The sequence below is a fragment of the Protopterus annectens genome, chromosome 15.part0 (genome assembly GCF_019279795.1).
Source record: "Protopterus annectens isolate FY-2018-M chromosome 15.part0, PAN1.0, whole genome shotgun sequence".
NCBI classification, from domain to species: domain Eukaryota; kingdom Metazoa; phylum Chordata; order Ceratodontiformes; family Protopteridae; genus Protopterus; species Protopterus annectens.
In genome coordinates, this window is record NC_056749.1 from 458,215,720 (window position 1) to 458,235,863 (window position 20,144).

At 37.9% G+C, this 20,144-nt stretch overlaps 1 protein-coding gene across 2 annotated transcripts in view; it reads right to left on the reverse strand.

The window, feature by feature from the left end:
- HEPH (hephaestin) overlaps positions 1-20,144 on the reverse strand; it is a 995,050-nt gene that overhangs the window by 872,315 nt on the left and 102,591 nt on the right. Inside the window, exon 1 of one of the 2 annotated variants that reach the window (XM_044057196.1) lies at positions 7,296-7,425. The exons of the other annotated variant lie outside the window; for it this stretch is intronic. The gene's annotated coding sequence lies outside the window, so the exon portion shown is untranslated. Of the gene's footprint in view, positions 1-7,295; positions 7,426-20,144 lie in introns of those variants that run through there. 2 annotated transcript variants of the gene reach the window in all.

Here is a 20,144-nt window from a genome sequence, read left to right on the forward strand (position 1 = left end):
TACAGACGTATCAGACTCCTATCACACTGCACGAAAATTCTGGAGATGGTGATTGATAAACAAATGCAAAAAGTAGTAGAAAGTAAGATGGGAAATGAGCTGTTTGGATTCAGATCAGCATGCAGCACAACCAGCTCGATGTCTACAGTGAGACAGATAGTGGAGAAGAAGCTAGAGATGATGAAAGAGTACAACTAGCATACTTAGACTTAGGGAAAGCATATGACAAGTCCAAACAATGCTGTTTGGGCAGCCCTGCAGTGGTTTAAAGTCCCAGACCAATGGTAGAATTAGAGCAGGCTATGTCTAAGGACTCAGTTTCTCAAATAAAAATAGTATTTGGTCTCACAGAGGGGTCCCCAGTGGGAATGCGTGTGCATCAGGGTTCAGCTTTGAGACTACTGCTGTTCACACTGGTGACGGACTACATTAGCAAACAAGTCATAGGGGACAAATCAACAGTGTGGCTGTATGCAGATGATGTGGCATTACAGGCAGACTCTGTGCAAGAACTTCAGCAAAGGATATGGGAATTGAAGGAATACAAAACTGAAGACACCATTTCAAGGCCCCATAAACCCTGAGAACACTGCTGCCTATGCAGAACTAATCACAGAAACCCTATACAAGCATTTTAATAGTTGCATAGAGGCAGCTGCACCCACCAGGAAAAAGTACAGAACCATCTCAAAAAACAAGCCACCCTGGTGGAATCACAAAATCAATAGGCTGTATAACAGGAGGAAGAAAATCATGGCAAAAATTAGGTGCAGCACCCAGCAGGATAAAAACACTCTCATCAAACTAAACAAACAACTCAGAGGACAAATAAAGTCTACCAAAGCCAAATTTGAGGTAAGTTTGGCCTCCCAGGCCAAGGACAACCACAAAGCATTCTTTAGCTATATTTACAGCCTCAAAGGCAATACACAATTGTGTGCAGAGCTCATTGTAAATGGAACCACCTACACTGAGCCAGAAGACATAGCAAACCTCCTGGCTGATAAATTCAGCTCCAGCTTTACCCCTCTCTCCCCCTCAACCTTCCCTCAGGAAATATCATCAAATATAACTCCCCCTGCTATCACTAGGGAACAGGTCTTTAATGCCCTCTCTAAGACCAGGACCACTGCATCAGTGGGCCCAGACAATATCCCAGGATGCCTTCTAAATAGCATGAAACATGACCTATCAGGGCCTCTGGAATTACTATTTAACTGTAGCCTCCAAACAGGTTTCATGCCTCATGAATAGCGAAAGGCAACAGTCATCCCTCTGCACAAAGGTGGGCCATCTACATACCCTGGAAACTACAGACCCATAAGTCTCACTAGTCTTATATGTAAAGCCATGGAAAGAATTATCATGGAGATGATCAACAGAGATATAGTAAACCTCCAGGCACTGGACCCAACCCAGTTTGGTTTCGTCAAGGGCAGATCATGCCTACTCAACCTGATGGACTTCTCTGAGAAGGTCACCAAAGCAATGGATGATGGCAAAATTGTTCACACTGCCTACCTTGACCTGGCCAAGGCATTTGACACAATACTCCACTTGGCATTGTTGACAAACCCAAGAGGTTATGTACAAACCCGTATGTCACCCAGTGGATAGACAAATGACTCATAGACAGGACCCAGGAAGTTAAAATTGGGGAGTCCACCTCTACAAAGAGGCCAGTCACAAATGGAGTCCCTCAGGGATCAGTCCTTGGACGGCTCTTTTTTGGCATTTACTTCTCAGAGGTCAAGGTCAACATCAGTGGTCTCTGGCTGATTAAATCTGAAGATGATTGCAAATTAGGAGCTGTCATTAAATCTCACACTGACACAAATCTTCTCCAGGAGGGATTGACACAGACAAACAACTGGTGTTAGAGCCATGGACTGAAACTAAATGACAAGAAATGCATAATAGTATCCTTTGGGAAGTCATCCATCCCTAGTAACTATCATATTGACAACACACCCCTTAGGGTTGACCCAGTAGTCGGGGACTTAGGAACACACATAGATAGTAATCTAGCCTTTGACCATCATGTGTCTACAGTGGTGAAGAAATCATTCTATATTGCACAGCTTATAAACAAAGTTATGGCATCTAAGTACAAGGAAGTCATTGTTCCACTGTATTTGGCATTCATCAGACCTGTCATTGAGTACTTTGGTATGTACCTAACCAGGCATATCCAACAATTGGAATGTCCACAGAGGTTCATCTCTAAAAGAATACAGGGAGTAAGTAAAATGCCCTATGCAGAGCGCCTCAAGCAGCTATCCCTGTATTCTGTCTCCTACAGGCTTTTGAAGGGAGATCTATGCCTGGCATACAGGGCATTGTCAGACCCCACTTTGATGAACCTCCTGCATAGGCACAAAAAAACAGCACCAGAATTACCCATTCTAAAAACTTAAACCTTGCCTGTGATATAAATAGGTCCTGTTGGAGAGAGAGGTATGTATCCCAGAGATTACTGCATCTATGAAACAGGCTCCCCATCCATGTGAAGCAGAGTTCCTCCGTAACTCAGTTCAAGTGCAACTTGCATAATTGGATAGGAAACCGGAAATTCATCCCTGGTTTGGCACCTATCTCTCTAATGGACCCAGGTAACCCATAAATGGTTCATCTCCTAAACCCCTGCTTACACTTATCAAGTGTATCAGAACTTGTCAGAGATTTGGGATGCATGGCTAGGTTTAAAAAGGCCCTTGTGGTCATTAGCTTAGTAAACACCTATGAACCCATAGAATGAAAATGAGTACAGATAAGAAAGTTGTAATGTCAGCAAATTGGTGAAATCAGAAGATGAGATATGTAAGATGTAAGGGAAAATAGTGGAACAGGTTAACAACTTCAAGTATCTGGGAGGGGTGGTTGAGAAAAAGGGAAATCTGAATGAGGAGGTCAGAGCTAGAAGAAGAGGGGGCTACAGCCAACTGGCATAGAGTCAGGGGTAGTGTATGACAGAAGAATGTCAAAGAAGTTGAAGAGTAAGGCATATAAAACAGTGATAAAACCAGTACTGCTGTATGGTATAGAAACCTGGGCATTAAAGCTGAACAGTTGAAAAAGCTTGAGGTGATGGAGATGAATCAACTGAGACAGGTGGTAGGACGCACACTGTGGGAAATCTGAAGAAATTATGAGATCAGAGCAGAAACCAAATTAGCTTCAGTAACTGTAAGTAAGAGAAGGTAAAAGTGAACAGGTTTTGGTGGTTCAGACACGTGCAGAAAAGTAGAAAATGAAGATGAAGAAAATTTTGGACAGACAAGAAGAAGGAAAGAGAAAACCAGAACAACAGGACACCAGCAAACAGATGGATGGATGGATTGTATGACAGAAGACTTGTGACACTCAGGTATGACTGTCAAAAAAGGTAGAAGAGTGGCACTGAATCGAGAGAAATGGAGACAGTTGACACAACACCCTGACCTCATGTAGAAAATGGGAAAGAGGAGGTAATGATGATGATGTTGACGTAAACTTAACTACTTACTTAATACATGTATGTACCAGGAAAAGTACCACATTTCACACAAAGTGTGAACACATTGAACAGAAATAGAAAAACACATGTAAAATCATGACAACTTTGAAACTGTGAAGCCTGTAATTGTGAATGTCCACAGCTGTGAGCATTATAAAACAACAGTTCATGCTGGTGGGCGCTTCTTGTCTTCCTCTCTCTGATTCTAAATAAACAAACTCCAGGGTCACTGAACCTCAGGGAAAGAGACAAACTGCAGAATGCTTTTCCATTTGCATGAATTCATACTATTGGTCTTAGTAGTTTTGACTGGCACTTCAGAATGTCTGCTTCATACTTTAAAGCATACCTGTTATAATCAGAAAATGCCAACAATTCACAGTTAAGTCATATATTGTGAATCATATTTAAATCCATAGTAATAATCGAATCAATTAAAAAAGTAATATATCAGCATCTTTTTATCTTATATGAGTTTGTATTTTTAGTACATTATGCTTCTTAGACCTTGCAGATTGTAACACTTAAAAGAAGTATCCTCAACAAATAGTACTTCCAAGCCTAATCCTACTAACCTCCTTTCTAAGCTTCCAGTCTTACCTCTCAGACACACGCTGGGGCATTCATCAAAGTGAAAGAGAGAAAAAGATTTCCATAGCACTGGGGACATAAGCCCCTATACAGGTAGGAGGTTGGATCATTCTCACCCAACCAAACCTGCTCTTGTTTGTTTGTTTCTTCAAAAGAACAGGAAGTATTATGATGTATGGGGTATATGATTCCTTACATTTCCATTGCTTGTTGTCCTTATCATTAAAGGACTGGCAGAATATTCCGCCCTCCCCATGGACTGTTCTGTATACGAAGAATGTTCAGTCCCCGAGTTTGCCAAATGGTGAGGCAAGCTCTTCAAATATCCAAGCAGACCTGAACTTTTTCTGTACATAAAATATTGACTTTCATGTATTGTTTCCATGATGGGATCAGTGAGAATGCAAAATAGTTAACAGTCAAGTGATCTCAATCATAAAAACAAATGTTGTTCAAGAATAATGTATAGAGCCACATTTTAATTATTTTTTTTTGTGGGCTGTTGGATATTTTTTTCTGAAGAAATTCCCCTTCTTATTTCAATGCTTTTATTCATTGTTAAGCCCATTTGGCATTTGTCCCTTTTCATGGGTGGCCCAGCGCAGTACTTTTTAGTGAGCTGACTAGCTCAAAGTTGCATTCTATATAAAAGAAAGTAGAAGGAATCAAACCCTGTAATCTTGACTGCAGGAAGCAGTGTGTTAACAGTTCATATCTTAATCCTGTCTGCTATATTAATTAAGTTTTGCTGTTTTGATGTATAGGGAAAAATATGCACTTTTTACATGGGATGCTCAATATAATTTGTTGTTATCTAAAGCAGTTTGTGGAGAACCATTTTAAATGTCAGGATCCACTTCAGCAAGTCCAATAATATGGAAACTGTACAGATGAAACAAATGGGTTTACATATACAAGTCTGAGATGGCCATTTCAAAAAATGTTCCTTTTTCTGAGAGGTATAGTGATCTCAGAGCTGGTACACACACACACACACACACACACACACACACACACATATATATATATATATATATATATATATATATATATATATATATATATATATGAGGCCCCATAAAAAGGTAAAGGAGAAGAGAATGGTCAATATGCACTCTTTTCCTGCATTTTTGGCCTTTTTTTCATGTTTTGGCACTCAGCATTAAGAGTGCCAACATTTTAATAGACACCCAAGTGTTTCCATTCATGACTTCAAACAGGGGCTTTTGTGATACACTGCAGTAGCACCAGTGCCATGGACATCACAACAGAGTGCACTTGACTGCATTGCACTGAACCAGCTTATCCCCATTTCATTTTAAATATTTTTCTCACACATCCCTCCAGTTATCTGTTACCTACTGAAAAATGCAAATTTTTCACCTCACTTTTTAAGATTTATTCTATCTGCCTGACACTTAACTTTGTGAGTGACTGTCATGGAAAGTGATGTCCTGCAGCCTAAATATGTTAATGAGTTATTGTCATTGCAGAGGAATAAATGATGTAACATGTACAACATGCTTTCTAACTCCCTTAGGCTCAGAAAAGACTAGAAGCATTTACAAGAATCCTATTCCTAAGAAAGAGGAAAAAAATAACGTTAAGACAATACAGAGTAGTAACGTGTGCTGCTTCTGTCTGGCACTGGCAGTCATACCTGTTAACTGTCCCTGATTCTTGCTCACAATTTTGTTCTGTACCTTCCACAAGTACTGATTTTTGGAAGAAAATATGTTAGATTATATGCAATACACCGTGGCAATCATTAAAGTTACAGATTACTTATACTTCGAAAAATGCATGTTAATTTAGATTATTATTTTGTCAGTTTTCAAAGTGAATGGATGTCCTTGATTGGAACTTTTGCTTCTGATTATTTCTGGATTTGTCTCTGATTTAGAGAAAAAAAATGGACTGACACAGTTTTATGCTGTTTGTCTGTTCCATTTTCAGCACACTGTTTGACTGTTAACATCTTTCTATTTGCAGTATCTTGACCCTTTCTCCATTATTACATTATGCACATTATCCAGAAATATCTGTCTTCTTATAAGAGATAAATTAGCCTCCTACCTCTCAATTTCCAAATTTTCACAGAATGTCCAGATTTTTGCCTCCTGTCGTTGGTTTGTTCCTCATAAAATCTGTGTTTTTCTATCAAATCATTGGTATGATCTGAGGACTGAATTCACTAGATAATGACATACATTTGAGTTTCAGATTTTAAATCCTTCAGAAAATGTATGTTAATACAAACTCTGTACTCTAGCAACTTTCTAAGTTTCTAAGAGCATTATTTAAAATATGTCCCTATTTTTGGGACTTTGACCCCCCCCCCCCATTTTGTCAGGCTTTGTCCAGATTTCTTCCATTAACACATTGAGATGTATGGTTAGCCTCATGTACAACAATTAATTCTTCAGTGATGAACACGCAAGGGGGGGGGGGTCTAAGAAAGTGTTGCAATAAGCCATGAGTATGGTAGACTAAGATGAGTACAAGACAATGAGTATACCATGCTATATATATATATATATATATATATATATATATATATATATATATATATACATGTGTCTGATCTAATAAAGCAAAAAAATGTATTTAAAAAATTAACTCACTGCTTAGGAAACTTGAGTAGTGCATCATCTAACAAAGGGGAGGAGAAAAAACATAATTACATACATGACTAGTAACCAGTTGACTACAAATAAAGGAGAATTATTAAGGATTAAACTTTTTTTAGTCCTTTTGGTTATTATTATTAAGCAGTTTTTTTTTGTTTGTTTTTTTTTAATAATTGAAGTGAATATGGGTAAAATGTCTTAACATTGAAAATTTAGTATTGTTTGCATTTAGACAGTAACAGCCAAGACTGGTATGATTGTATGTCTGTTTAGAGCTGAAATAACCACTAAATACAAATTAGAATTAATCTTCTCAAGGAGTATCACTGATCTGGTATTGTTAACTAATATAAAAATACCTAGTGACAGGTTAGGGTACAGAATACAAGGATTAGCAGTGACTTTCCTTGGACACAAATGGACAACAAACATAAAGAACAGGGTTTCATCTCCATCATAACATTAATACCGTCTGCACATGACACAGTGCACTGTGACACAAACCTTCATAACATGGGTTAGAGGTCATAGAACATCTACAGCTGTTTAGCACTAAAGTAGTATTGCAAAAATCTTACCTGCCAGCGAGCATATTTAGAAATTTGTTTTCTTTAAACCTGCAGTGGTCAACAAAGTTCCTGCAAATAAAGGCATCTAAGAAACTTAGTTGTCAAATTACAGTGTCAGCCTGAATTCCCGTACTTTGTTTAGGATGCACTAATGCACTATAACTGGTCTGTTACAAGACATTCCAGATTCCTTTTTGCACAACAGCATTGGAAATCTCCTCCCTCTCCCCTTCCCCCACTGCAGATTCTTCTTTTTGCTTGTCCCCAGTTCCTCCTCCCTGCTATTTGAAGAACCTGGAATGTTTGAAGAAGTGAATAAGAGTCTGCCTGTGCCCTGGATAAGAATCCAGAAGAATTCAGCTTAAATTAAGCTCTATCCCTTTAAACCAAGTGTGTGTGTGTGTGTGTGTGTGTGTGTGTGTGTGTGTGTGTGTGTGTGTGTGTGTGTGTGTGTGTGTGTGTGTGTGTGTGTGTAGTGTGTGTGTGTGTGTGTGTGTGTGTGTGTGTGTGTGTGTGTGTGTGTGTGTGTGTGTGTGTTCATATTGTTTGCTGCCCAGAAAATAAAAATCGATTAGCAAGATAAGTGTACATACACCTTCCCAGTATTAGCAGTTCAGCAGAACTTTATATAAAACATATGATGTACACAAACAAAAGGAAATATAATGTTGCACCAAAAGTTGAAGATGCAAATGCCATAGACTAGATGTGGTATCTCTGAGACTTTATATCCACTGTATTTGTATGACCAAAGATTGTTGCTTACTTATTCCTGCATATATTAATCCAAAATACTCAAATTACATGCCCACTTCTGTGCCATGTGCAGGATTACAGACCACTACAGTAAAATACACAAGGTTACAAGCATTCTATCCACAGAAGGTCTTTGTCAACTGTGGGTTCACATCTTTCCTAAAGATACCACACCAGCATAAGTTTGTGTTCTTATAGTTTTCCTTTATGTGGCAGAGTGGATGGTATTGTCACTTCCAAGCCTGATCCAGCCTAATGTTCAGCTCTTCCTCTTCTTCCACACTAGCTTCATCCAGTTTTTCTCTCCTCACAATGTGCAAGATCCTAAGTCTCGGCTAACTCCTCCCATGTTTCTATATCATATCCTTAAGCTACTGCTCAGTCTGTAATGCCTCTATTCTTCTTAACGCTCTCACTATCTTTCTGCATCACTAACTCTTCAGCTATTATTTTCCATGTACTATAACAGCTGATGTCATACATTGTACTACCTAAATACTATTTTCATACAATTTATCTACTCATATTCTATGTATATGTTGTTAGAATGACTAAAATTGTCTATAAAGATATAACTCTATAGAATCGTCTAGGTGTGTAGTATATCTTGTAACCTAGTTTACATTCATTCATCTTATTTTTGTATAGTATTCCTCATGTCGCTTGTATTATTTCCTTAACAATTTTCCCAAAATTGTAAAATTGTATATATTAATATCTGTGTATGAATTTTGTGTATCCATCCTAAACATGAAGCTTTCTTCCCCGGGCCTCCGCTAAAAAAGGACTTGTGTCCAGTCAGATTTTCCCGGTTACCAAATGTGAAATAAAATAAATAAATTACTTATGGACTATACTGTATTTGTATTGTACTGTATGTAGAGCTTTTCTCCTGGGGCCTCCGCTGCAAACGGGCTCTGTAAACCCATTCGGACCACCCTGGTAAACAAATATCAAGTAAATAAATAACTTCAAAGCAAAAGATTCTCTGGTTCACTTCTTAGCTAGGGTGCCCTCTATGTACAGTATGCGTGTCATCCCTGTGTTTTTGGGTTCTTCCCAGTTAACAAGAACATACATTTTTTGAACTGGTGAATAGAAATTGTTTGTAGGTGTGCATGCCTGGTGTGTTTATGATATGCAATATGCATACCTCTCAAGAAATCTGGATAAAACCAATAATAGTAAGGGGCACTGTGTCAAAATCAGAGAATAAGCTAAAGGCTTCTGTAATATAGATGCATTAGTATCAGTATTAGAAAATTTCCAAGGGTCATAGTATAGAAACACAGAAGATAGTGGAAATTAAAATGTTCACTGCACTTCTAAATTGGCATACATATTACAGTATTACAGTACAATTGCTTTCTGGAGAGTTGCCTTTTCCTTTCTGTCTTCCTTCCAGGAAGCATATTTTTACTACTTTCTTCTGAACTCTTGAATTCTTGCATACTTTCTTTGCCCAAACTTTCCCCTCCCCAGCTGGCAGTATATTTCAAACAGCTGCGCTCTTACTCTATAAGGAATATTTTCTCACATTGCTGATGTGATCTAGATAACTGGATAGGTATTGAAAATTCATCCTGGGCTTTACTTGTTAAGCCCTCTTAGAGAAGGGGTATGGCTTAAGGGCTGCTACTGGCAAGGCATAGTGGTCACAAGACTTAGTAGCCTTGAAATTTAAATGAATCCTCTGTCTATACTTTTGTAGCAGCATATGCTGTTCCCAGGCCAAGCACTGTTTACTCTAAAGGATGCTGTATTTGTGCACCTTTCTTGTATACCTTTGCAAATTAATGCATTTCACATACCAATCATCTAACCTTTCCTCTGCTTCGCACACACACACACGTGTGTGTGTGTGTGTGTGTGTGTGTGTGTGTGTGTGTGTGTGTGTGTGTGTGTGTGTGTGTGTGTGTGTGTGTGTATAGACACACATACACAGATTTTTTGATGACTCCTTCTGTCACATCAGAGCAGTTTATGGACTATTTTTATTATTTTACTATTAACTACATAATTTTGCCTATGGCTGTCTATAGGTAATTGAGAAATACCATTTTAAGGCATCATTTAAACAATTCATTTGGGACAAAGTGAGAAAGAATTGCTAATTATAGTACACATACAAAGGGAAATTATACAGAATGAAATGATGCAGTACCCAGACACAGTGATTCAATTTACTGTTACCTACTATTTTATATGCATCACTGTACCTGCATCTTAGAATCTTGGGTCCTTCAGGATTCTTCCATTGACTTTCTGTCCTGCCTTACTCTAGTCATGGATAGCCTTTATTGAGGTATCACAGACATGTCCTTCGGTTAGGTAAGCTGTATGCTATCATTGAGGGAAAAGCCTTGTGATTACTCAGGCTTAGGACTAGAGACAGAACCTGCTTCAGTAGAAGGAAGGCAAGTTGCATTGCTAACACTCTTTCATGCAATGTTTGATCAGCATCCATGTCACTGGTAAGCAGAAACTACAGTATGTTTAAACATGCACCATACCAGAGTGCTTTCACATGCTGGACAAAGGATCTGTCACACACCATCCTCATTCAGTAGTGCTGTTCATACAATAATAGGAATTTACTAGGCTGTTAGCTGTGAGGTCATTACAAGCCTAGCCAAGAATTTAGCCCATGTTCCAACAAGTCAGCACCCTATGCCACTGTCCAGCAGAGGCGCAGGTGGAATCCCAGGGGTGTATTTTCTGTTCCGCATCCAGTTATCCAGGTTGCACTTAAAAAGGTTTAATGAGGTACTATGCTTTACATGAAGAGGGAGTCTATTCCACAAAAGGGGAGTCTCTAGGATACAAATCTGTCCCGCCAACATGTCCTATTGATGTTACAGACCAGGTTGAGATCAACACTTGTGGGTTACTCGAGTGGAGCTTGACTTGCAGATATGTAGCAGTCCCTTCATGGTGGGGTCTGAATTGCTTTGTATGCCAGACAGAGGTCACCTTTGAAGAGTCTGTAGGAGACTGAGTAGAGGGATAGGGCTTTTAGCCTATCTGTGTAGGGTAGATGTTTTAGGCCCTGGATTCTCCGGGTGATGAACCTCTGTGGTCTCTCCAGCTGCTGCATGTGCTTTGTGAGGTACATGCCAAAAAGGGGCACTGTACTCAATAATGGGTTTTATAAGGGAACAAGGGATGTTATAACCACCTGTCCCTGGATGAGATATCCTTACTAATGAGGTGGGCCATGTAGACAGCTTTCCATACAACAGAGGCAATATGGTGGTCAAAAGTAAGTTTGCTATCAACCTGGATGCCCAAGTCCCTCATGACTGATTTCATGCTTAGTACCTTATTATCAGTGTGATAATCTATGGGGACATCACTCTCTCCAAAAGAGATGATGATGCACTTTTTGGCATTCAATTTAAGGCCATGTTTCTGGCACCAGTCACTTGTTTGGGTGAGACCCTCTTGTAGGATGTCCACATCACTAGGAGAATTGATGACAGCACTCAGCTTGCAGTTATCTCCAAACTTCATCAGCCATAACCCACTAGATTTGTCCTCCACCTCTGAGAAGTATATCTCAAATAGCAGAGTCCCCAAGACCGATCCTTGAGGACACCGCTTGCTATGGGTCTATTACTTGAGGTGGTTTCCCCTATTTTGACTAGGTGGGCTCGGTCAGTGAGCCAGTTTGCTATCCATCTAGTAACATAGGGATTGATGCCTAGTTGAGAGAGTTTATCTATTATACCTGAGTGGGGAATAGTATCGAAGGCTTTAGCCAGGTCAAGGTAGATGGTGTGCACCATCTTCCCCTCGTTTTTGGCAACTGTCTCAAAGAAGTCATACAAATTTAACAGACATGACCTCCCTTTGACAAAACCAAACTGTGTGGGATCAAGTGTCTGGAGGTTGCCAATGTCCTTGTTAATGAGGTCCATGATAATCCGCTCCATGGCCTTGTAGATTAGGCTAGTTAGGCTGATGGGTCTATAATTTCCTGGATCAGTGGATGCTCCATCTTTGTGCAAAGGGATGACAGTAGTTGTTCTCCACTTGGCTGGGACCAAGCTGGTACTCAGGCTTTGGTTGAATAGGGTGCCTAATGGTGCTGCAAGTTTCTGTCTGAGTTCATGTGGGATGCATCCTGGGATGTTATCGGGTCACCCTGAGGCTGTATTTTTTGCCTTTGAGAGGGCAATGATGACTTGCTTCCTAGATAAGGGGTACTGGGGTCGTCCTGTTTTACTGAAGGGGGACAGAGGAGTGAAGTTTTCACTGAAGCTGTCTGCCAGCAGGTTGGCTGTATCTACAGTGCTTGTATATGTAGTGAGCTTGACTACCAGTTCTGAGCAGATCTGGGTGTTTCCCTTGAGATTGCAGACATGTGAAGAAGGCCTTATAATTGTCTTTCGTAGATGTGGCCAGTTTGGACTCGAAGTTTGCTTTGGAGGATTTCACCAGTGCTCTTATTTGCTTGCTCAGGCTAAAGAGACATTGGATCCAATTAGACACCTGTTCCTTCTTGGTCCTGGACAGCATTTTTTTCCTTTTATTACAGAGTTTATTTATTGTAGATAACCACCAGGTAGGTTTACCCTTCCTTGAGGAGGAGGATGTTCTTGTAAGATTACAACATACTCCGCCAAACATCCAATCCATCTGGTAACCATATGAACTGATGCTTTGTACCTCAGGCTGCTACTTTGCCACTGAAAACAACCAGCCCTTTTGACAACTAGAAGTCACCAGTATGGTGACTAGACATACCTGAGCTAGTGAGCTGGCTCTATGATCTTCTCTTTCTATATACACCACCAGTTTGCTTCCCATGCTACAGACTTGATTCCAACTCAAAGAATAATTAATTTTGTGTTGTTTAATGCTCTTATGCTTCACAACAGTTTAAAATTTAATGAATGGTCTTAAGGAGGCAGTTTTCTGCATTATGGTGGCCTTTTGATTACATGTTGGTCACAGTATTCAGTGCTGCTCTGTTTATTCACTGGAATCTGTAAAGCACCCTTAAGAAACATGAAAACAACCTTGATAGACTTCCTCACTTGAAGAGATTCATGTTATCCAGCACTTCTGTTTAATAACTTATTCACCATGTTATTTTTTTATCAGATTCACTTTTTTGTTTATATATTACCACTTGCTGGACAGGCAGAGTCCTCTGTGTCCTACTTTCAGATTCCAAAGGTGCTTCATTTTTATTAAGTTAAAACTGTGTTTCACTTCAAAGATAATGTGATGAGTGTACATGAATAAACTGTCATGAAATACCATGCAGTGCAGAAATTAAGAAACCAATAATTTAGCACCTTATTGGAAATATTTGCTGTATTCATGAGAGAAAAATAAAGAGAATTTTCCACAAATTTGAATATTGTACACTGTATTCAGCAAAGATAAAGACCACCCATTCTTTGTTTGTGGGTTGTCGCCTTTCTTTGATTGAGACAGTGTTTATCATGACTTCCAAGATGGCTTTTCATTGAGTAACATCTTAATTGTAGCTCTCCTAGTGTGAAAACAAAAACACAGATGAGACAGGCAGTAAACTCATATTTTTGGGTAAATTTCAGTAACTGGCTGGTAAGTGCACTGCCTGGATGCCAGCAAAAAAGAGATTCAGAGAACTTGAAAGAAAATCAATCACAAAAGTTGACTAAAAACAACACTGACTTGCAAGAATTCAGCAGCTGTTCAGCAAAAAAGCAGTACAAACTCCAGCTTTAGTGCAAGACATGACTTCCAGTAACCTAGAGGAAATAATTAGTCAAATGTACTCAGAGCTGATTAAAATAAATGAAACACTGACAGAGTATATCAATTCAAATAACAAAAGGCTAGAAAAAATGAAAGCAGCTTTAAACAGATATTCAGATGAGGTGATAAAACTGCAAAACTCAGAGGTTGAAATGAAGAAAAGGTTGGCTGAATAATGAGACAGCTCAAAGAGAGATGTTTAAAAAAATAGAATTAGAGGACAGAGCACGTAGGGAAAAACTGAGATTTTCTGCTGTACCAGAGGAGCTGGAAGGAGCAGACTGTATTAATTTTATAAAAGCAGGAGCTGTTAAATGAAAGCACACACCGTGTGTATGCTCCAAACCTGGCCATGAGAAGGCAGCCTTGACCTTTAATAGTAAAGGTGCAAAATGAGTTGATTCTGACAAAACTGTGGTAGAAGGACAAAGTATTAAAAGTGGGAGACAGAGTATTTGTGGAAAATGATTACTCACTGTACACCAGGCAGAAGAGAAGGAAATGTATTCTGCTAATCGAGGAATGTCAAGAAGCAAGCATGAAATTCAAACTGCTGTACCCAGCTATCTTCAGAATATTATTTATTTATTTGCATTTGTTTAGTGGGATGGTCCACTGGGCCAAAAAGTGCCCATTTTCAGTGGAAGCCCAGGGAGAAAAGCTCCAAATACAAAAGAAATTTAAATACAATCACATTTTCTACATACATACAGAGATAACTTAAAAGGACAGGCATGCAATCTTATCATAAATTTCTAGCTAGAATAACAAAGGCAGTGTACATTCTATATAAAATATATAAATTACAATATTCTTTACTGGAGGGAGAAAATAATTTTTGATGCAGAACATGCTAAGGAGGAAATACAAAAGTTTGACCAAGACAAAGTGAGCTGTAAAAGAGAAGGAAATTCTGCTTCATGTTCTTCTGGTAATAAATACCACAGAGAGATTGTGCCAATGAAACATTTTCCAGTTTCAACAGAAAAAGCTTGTGAGACTAATAAAAGCGCAAGAGTTGACTAAAAGAACTAAGAGCACTTTGGGAATAAAGCAGAGACTGGATTTGGGAGAGGGACATAAACAGGAATAAAACCAGCAACTCAGAAATTGACAAACAAATGTGGAATTACAAAGCATTACTTATATTTGTGAAACAAGACAGAACATGAAAACCTGGAAATATTGGACTTTTTTGTCTTTGTTAAACATGTAGGGACTCTAAAGCTTATGCTCTACTCCGTGGCATTAATGTTTGGAAGAACACGTAGGAGAGGGGAAGAGGAGAGAGTTAACTGTAAGTAAAAAACATTCTTAACAGTAGTATTTTTATAGTATATGGTATAATCTGCATGCTATAAAGTAAAGTTTTCTCAGTTATTCTGAAGTGTAATGGGGTTACTAAAGTACACAGGTGCTCCTGTTTTCCCCCCTTCTTTTCTCTTTCTCCTTGCTCAGTTTTAAGAAGTGTAGGTACTACAATGTAAAATGAGAAGAAAATTCTGGTGAAAAGAGCATAATGCAAGAAAAAATATATGTTTTTCTCATTCTTGCATAGGGGAATGACTGGATTAAGGCCCTTGGCTTGATGTAGTAACAAGTTTTAAGAGAAAGCAAATAAATAAAAAAGAACATTTAATATAATAAAGCACTCCTCTAGGGAATAAATACTTGTAGAAGTAATTGTGTATCTACTTTTCATGTCTCATTTGAGCCAGTCTGATAAAGAGCAATAAAAACAGCATACTTCTTTCTTTCAATGGCTAGAAGATAATGTTTTCTGAAAGTATTCAAGTGTTTTCTCAGTTTGGGACAACAATAAAGATAAGACAAAACCAAACAGCACTTAGTCGATGCACAGGCTATTCCATGTATCTTAGCATGGATAACCTTCCTTTTAGGTTAACCCAAGTTTGTGAGTGTGGTTGTCAGTTTGGGGCATTTGCTTCTATTAGGAGGGTAAAACTTCAGTATTTGAAGATATACATAGTTTTTGTGTGTATACTAAGTTAATAGGCTTTAGGGATATATTAGGGCGTATTTTTTGTTTTGTTTTGTTTTTTGGCAGCTTTCTATAAAACAAAAAGGTTTATAAGATGTGACATAGGCTCAAATGGATATGACAAGAAACAACTCTATAAAAGATCAAGCTGCTAAATAGTGTATGCATGTAGCACAAAAACTGGAACTAGATACTTAACAAAAAAGCTGTTGTATATAAAAGATGGGAATAATAACTTTTTAACATAATGATGTTTTCTATATTATCTTTAAATTTTAATGGTTTCACAGATATATATACAAAAAAGGAGTAGTAGTGAACAATATTAAAAATGTGGAGTGCAAATAGCTGTGCTATAGAAGACACATCTGGAAAGAACTAAACATGTGAATTTAATAAAGGTTTTCAGGTGGGTTATTTAGTGAAATACGAGGGACAGTGGAAAATAGGAATACTTTTATTAATTGCAAAAGGAGCTCCAATAGTGATAGAAGACGATAAAAATTTAATAATGGTGGATTTTTAATACTAAGGGGCTATTAGCAAGGGATGAGAATTACACTGACATGTATTTATATTCCATCTAAAACTGCTATAATGGAGCATAAGAAAATTCTGGGAGAAATCCATTTTCAGCAGGGAATATTACTTATAGGTGGGGAATGGAATTTATTTTGTAGCAGTGAAGATGTGCCTGGGGGCCCAGAAGGGAAATATAAAAAAGGAGGGCAGATTTTTGAAGGCATTTATGCAAGTATTTGACACTGAAGATGTTAATGCAGCAGTAGGAGTTTGGAGTGAATTTACATATTATTCCCCAAGATACAACAACAGGGCTAGGCTAGACAGACATTACATTTCACAGGAACATGTGCATTTAATTGAATGTTTTGATACACATCCAATAACTATTTCAGATCACATGTCAATAATAACTAAAATAAAAATAAGATGCTGGCACATTCCACCTATCTTTTGAAAAGAGAGGAATTAAGGAATGGGTAGTGGATATTATTCAGGAGTTATTAGGGAAATAGAAATGTCTTCTGTAAATAAAACTAGGGAGTGGGATAAAATTAAAGTAGAGTTTAAAAATAGAGCAGAAATAAAAGAAAGAGATAGATGGTTAATAAGTAAGAAATATTTAGAGGGACTGCTAAGTGTTAAAGTATTACAGAATAGGGGGAATATCACAGAAAAAGAAGAGGGGCAATTGCACAATGCTCAACAAAAAATAAGGGATTACTGTGACACAAGCTGAGAGAGATTGCTTTTAAACAACTGTTTTTTGATAACCCTAGAGCACAAAAACTTTTAGCATAATGACTCAGGCAACAGAAAGTAGAAAGGGTTATCCCCAAACTTAGGGAGCCTATAACAAGGATCCTGTAGATGTACTAGAAATATATTGGACATTTTATAAAAGTCTGTATAAAGCAAAGAAATATGGAAATCAAGAAAAGGTACAAATGGAAATGTTTATGGAAGAATTAAATATGCAAAAAGATAGAGGTATATGAGGCTCAATTACTAACAGGATAGGAGAAGATGAGATAAAATGGTGATATATAACCAATCCCCAGGAATAGATGGTATTCCTTTGGAGGTTTGGAAGTTAGAAGGGAAAAAAGTGATAAAGATCTGGAAGGTTTTGTTTAACAGTATTGTAAGAGGTGGAGCAGCACCAACATCATGGAAGAAAGTGGTGGTGGCTTTAATATCTAAAGAGGGTAAAGACCCATCAGTTTCAGCTTCATATAGGCCCATTTCAGTCTTAAACCATCATTATAAAGTGTTTGTCTATAATGGCTAAAAGAATGGCAAAGATTATGCCAAAATTGATATGTATTAATGTAGTTTTGTAGAGGACAGGCAACCATTTGACAACATTAACAGAACATTGGTGATCCAGATGGAAACAGTATGTAAGAAAATACCACTGCTGTTGGTGGATCTTGATGTAGTGAAAGCATTTGACAGAATAAGCTGGAAGTTTATGAGCAGGGTAATGCAGGCATTTGCATTCCCTGATAAGGATGAGGATATATGAGGATTGGAGGTGAAAATTAAAGTGGGTGGTTTCCTGTCTGATAATTTCTGTTTGAGCAGAGGAGCCAGGCAGATATGTCCTCTTTCCCCTTTGTTAATTGAATTATACTTAGAACCATTGGCAAAGAAAATAAGAGACTCAGAAATTCAAGGATATAATTGGCATGGTAGTCAAGAAAAGTTGTCTCAATTTGCAGATGATATTATTTTATACCTGATAAAAACAGAAAAAGGACATTTAAGTGTTGTGAAACATTTTGAAGCAGTTTCATATCTTTTCGGAATACAAAATTAATGAAGCTAAATCAAAAGCAATAGCTGTAAAATATGTACCCACACACAGATTAGTTCAGCAATATTCATATTTATGATGACATAATAAAATAAAGTACTTAGGAGTAGGGATTAAAAGGGATTCTGGTATGGCAGATAAGGATATGTGGGAAGAGACTAAACAAAAGGTAATACAAAAACTGAGAAATTGGAAGCTCTGTTATATGTATTTGGATAGCAAGACACAAGCAGTTGAAATGTTTTTAGTCCCTTTAGTTTTATACATAGGTCAGGCATATTTTTATCAACCAGAAGAGAAGTTGTGGATAGCAGTTAATAAATAGCTGAAGGATTTTATCTGGGAGGGGAAGACAGCAAGAGTCAAGTGCGATAAGCTGATTCTTCCAATTGAACAAGGCGGTTTAGGACTACCCAATTTGAAGGAGTATTTCAGAACTACACAGTTAAGCCTCCTGTACATAGCACAAGCAGAAACCTATAATTCAAAGTGTAAACAGATGATGATGAAACAGGGGGGGAAGCTCAAGAAATAAGAAGAGACTGGAATTTTGCATGCAGATCCTTAAGGAGAGTGACAATAACCATACAGAATATCATATTCATAAAGCAGAAAGTATTCTAAGAACTAATCTAACACGGGAATGGAGAAAGGAGATTCTTCTGATAGGATGACTGCAATTAGGGATATAGACAATAGGCAAGAGGGGTCTGAATTTATTGGAGGGAGCAAATAATTAGCAAAAGACAATAGAATGGTAAGAGACCAAGAATTTATTTGGACTGCAGGCTAGAGACTGCCTTTCCTATCAAGGACTGATATCAGAGTATAAGGAAAGAGAAAGAAATAGGGAGATCCTAAGTAAAATATCAGCACTGGTAGAGTTTTTAGCAGAATCTAGAACAGAAGCTGCTGTTAAAAAGGAATAATTAGTAGAGCATACAAAATATTGCATGATAACCATAAGAATCAATCAGAGGAGGTTAGAAAGGATTGGAAAGACATTGGATAAGCAATTCACAAAGAAACAATGAGGGATATATGTATGTCTCCCATATATGCAACATAGTCTAGAAGATTTAGGATCCTTGCTTGGAAGTGCTTAAATAGGTATTTTTATATTCCAAGTAGACTACAAAGAATATGTCCTCATGTAGACAGCGAATGTTGGAGGTGTGATGGAGAAGAAAGAGGTAATTGGGAACGTATTTTCTGGGAGTGTAATGAGTTTGGCAGACTTTAAAGATTCCTTGCAGACTGCTCTTTCAGAGATACTGGGTGAATAAATTAGTGTAACTAAGAGAATGATTTTTTGAGGTATGATACTGAATCTGAATTGCCTAGACATAGTAAGACCTTGCTGTGTCTAATTATGGTGGCTGCCAAAAAAGCAATTACTAGAAAATTGAAATCAAAATTTAAACCAGCTTTACTAGAAGCAATGAATATTGTAACAGAGGTAAAACAACTTGAACTGGGATCTTTAGAAAAGGGAAGGAGCAAATTACATAGGAAAATATGGAAATTGTGGGAACAATACATGCAAAGGAGGAATTAGGTTTAAAAGAAGACATGATTTGAATGAGCTATGTAATGTTTTGATTGACAATGACTGGATATATTATAATGATGGATAATATTTGCAACTCAAATTATGTCAGTATGGTTTGTTTTCTTTCATATAAATGTATGATTGCCTGTGTCATATGTGATAATTTAATAAAGATGTTCCTTGTTTAAAAAAAAAACATGCAGATCATCAATAACAGTGACTACACAACAGACATGGAGCATGCATCAATATTAGGGATACAGCAGAATAGGTAAATATGCGTGTGTAGAATCAGTGAGATATGGGGAGGCACACATGGGAACTACATGTCAGCATAGGGAAAGAAAATGTGAACAGGTCCAGAGAAAAACAGAGTGCGCTCAGGGAGAGGCATGTGCAGTACCATATTAAAATGCCATTAGTAGCACAAGCATGCATAAAGAGGCACACTTA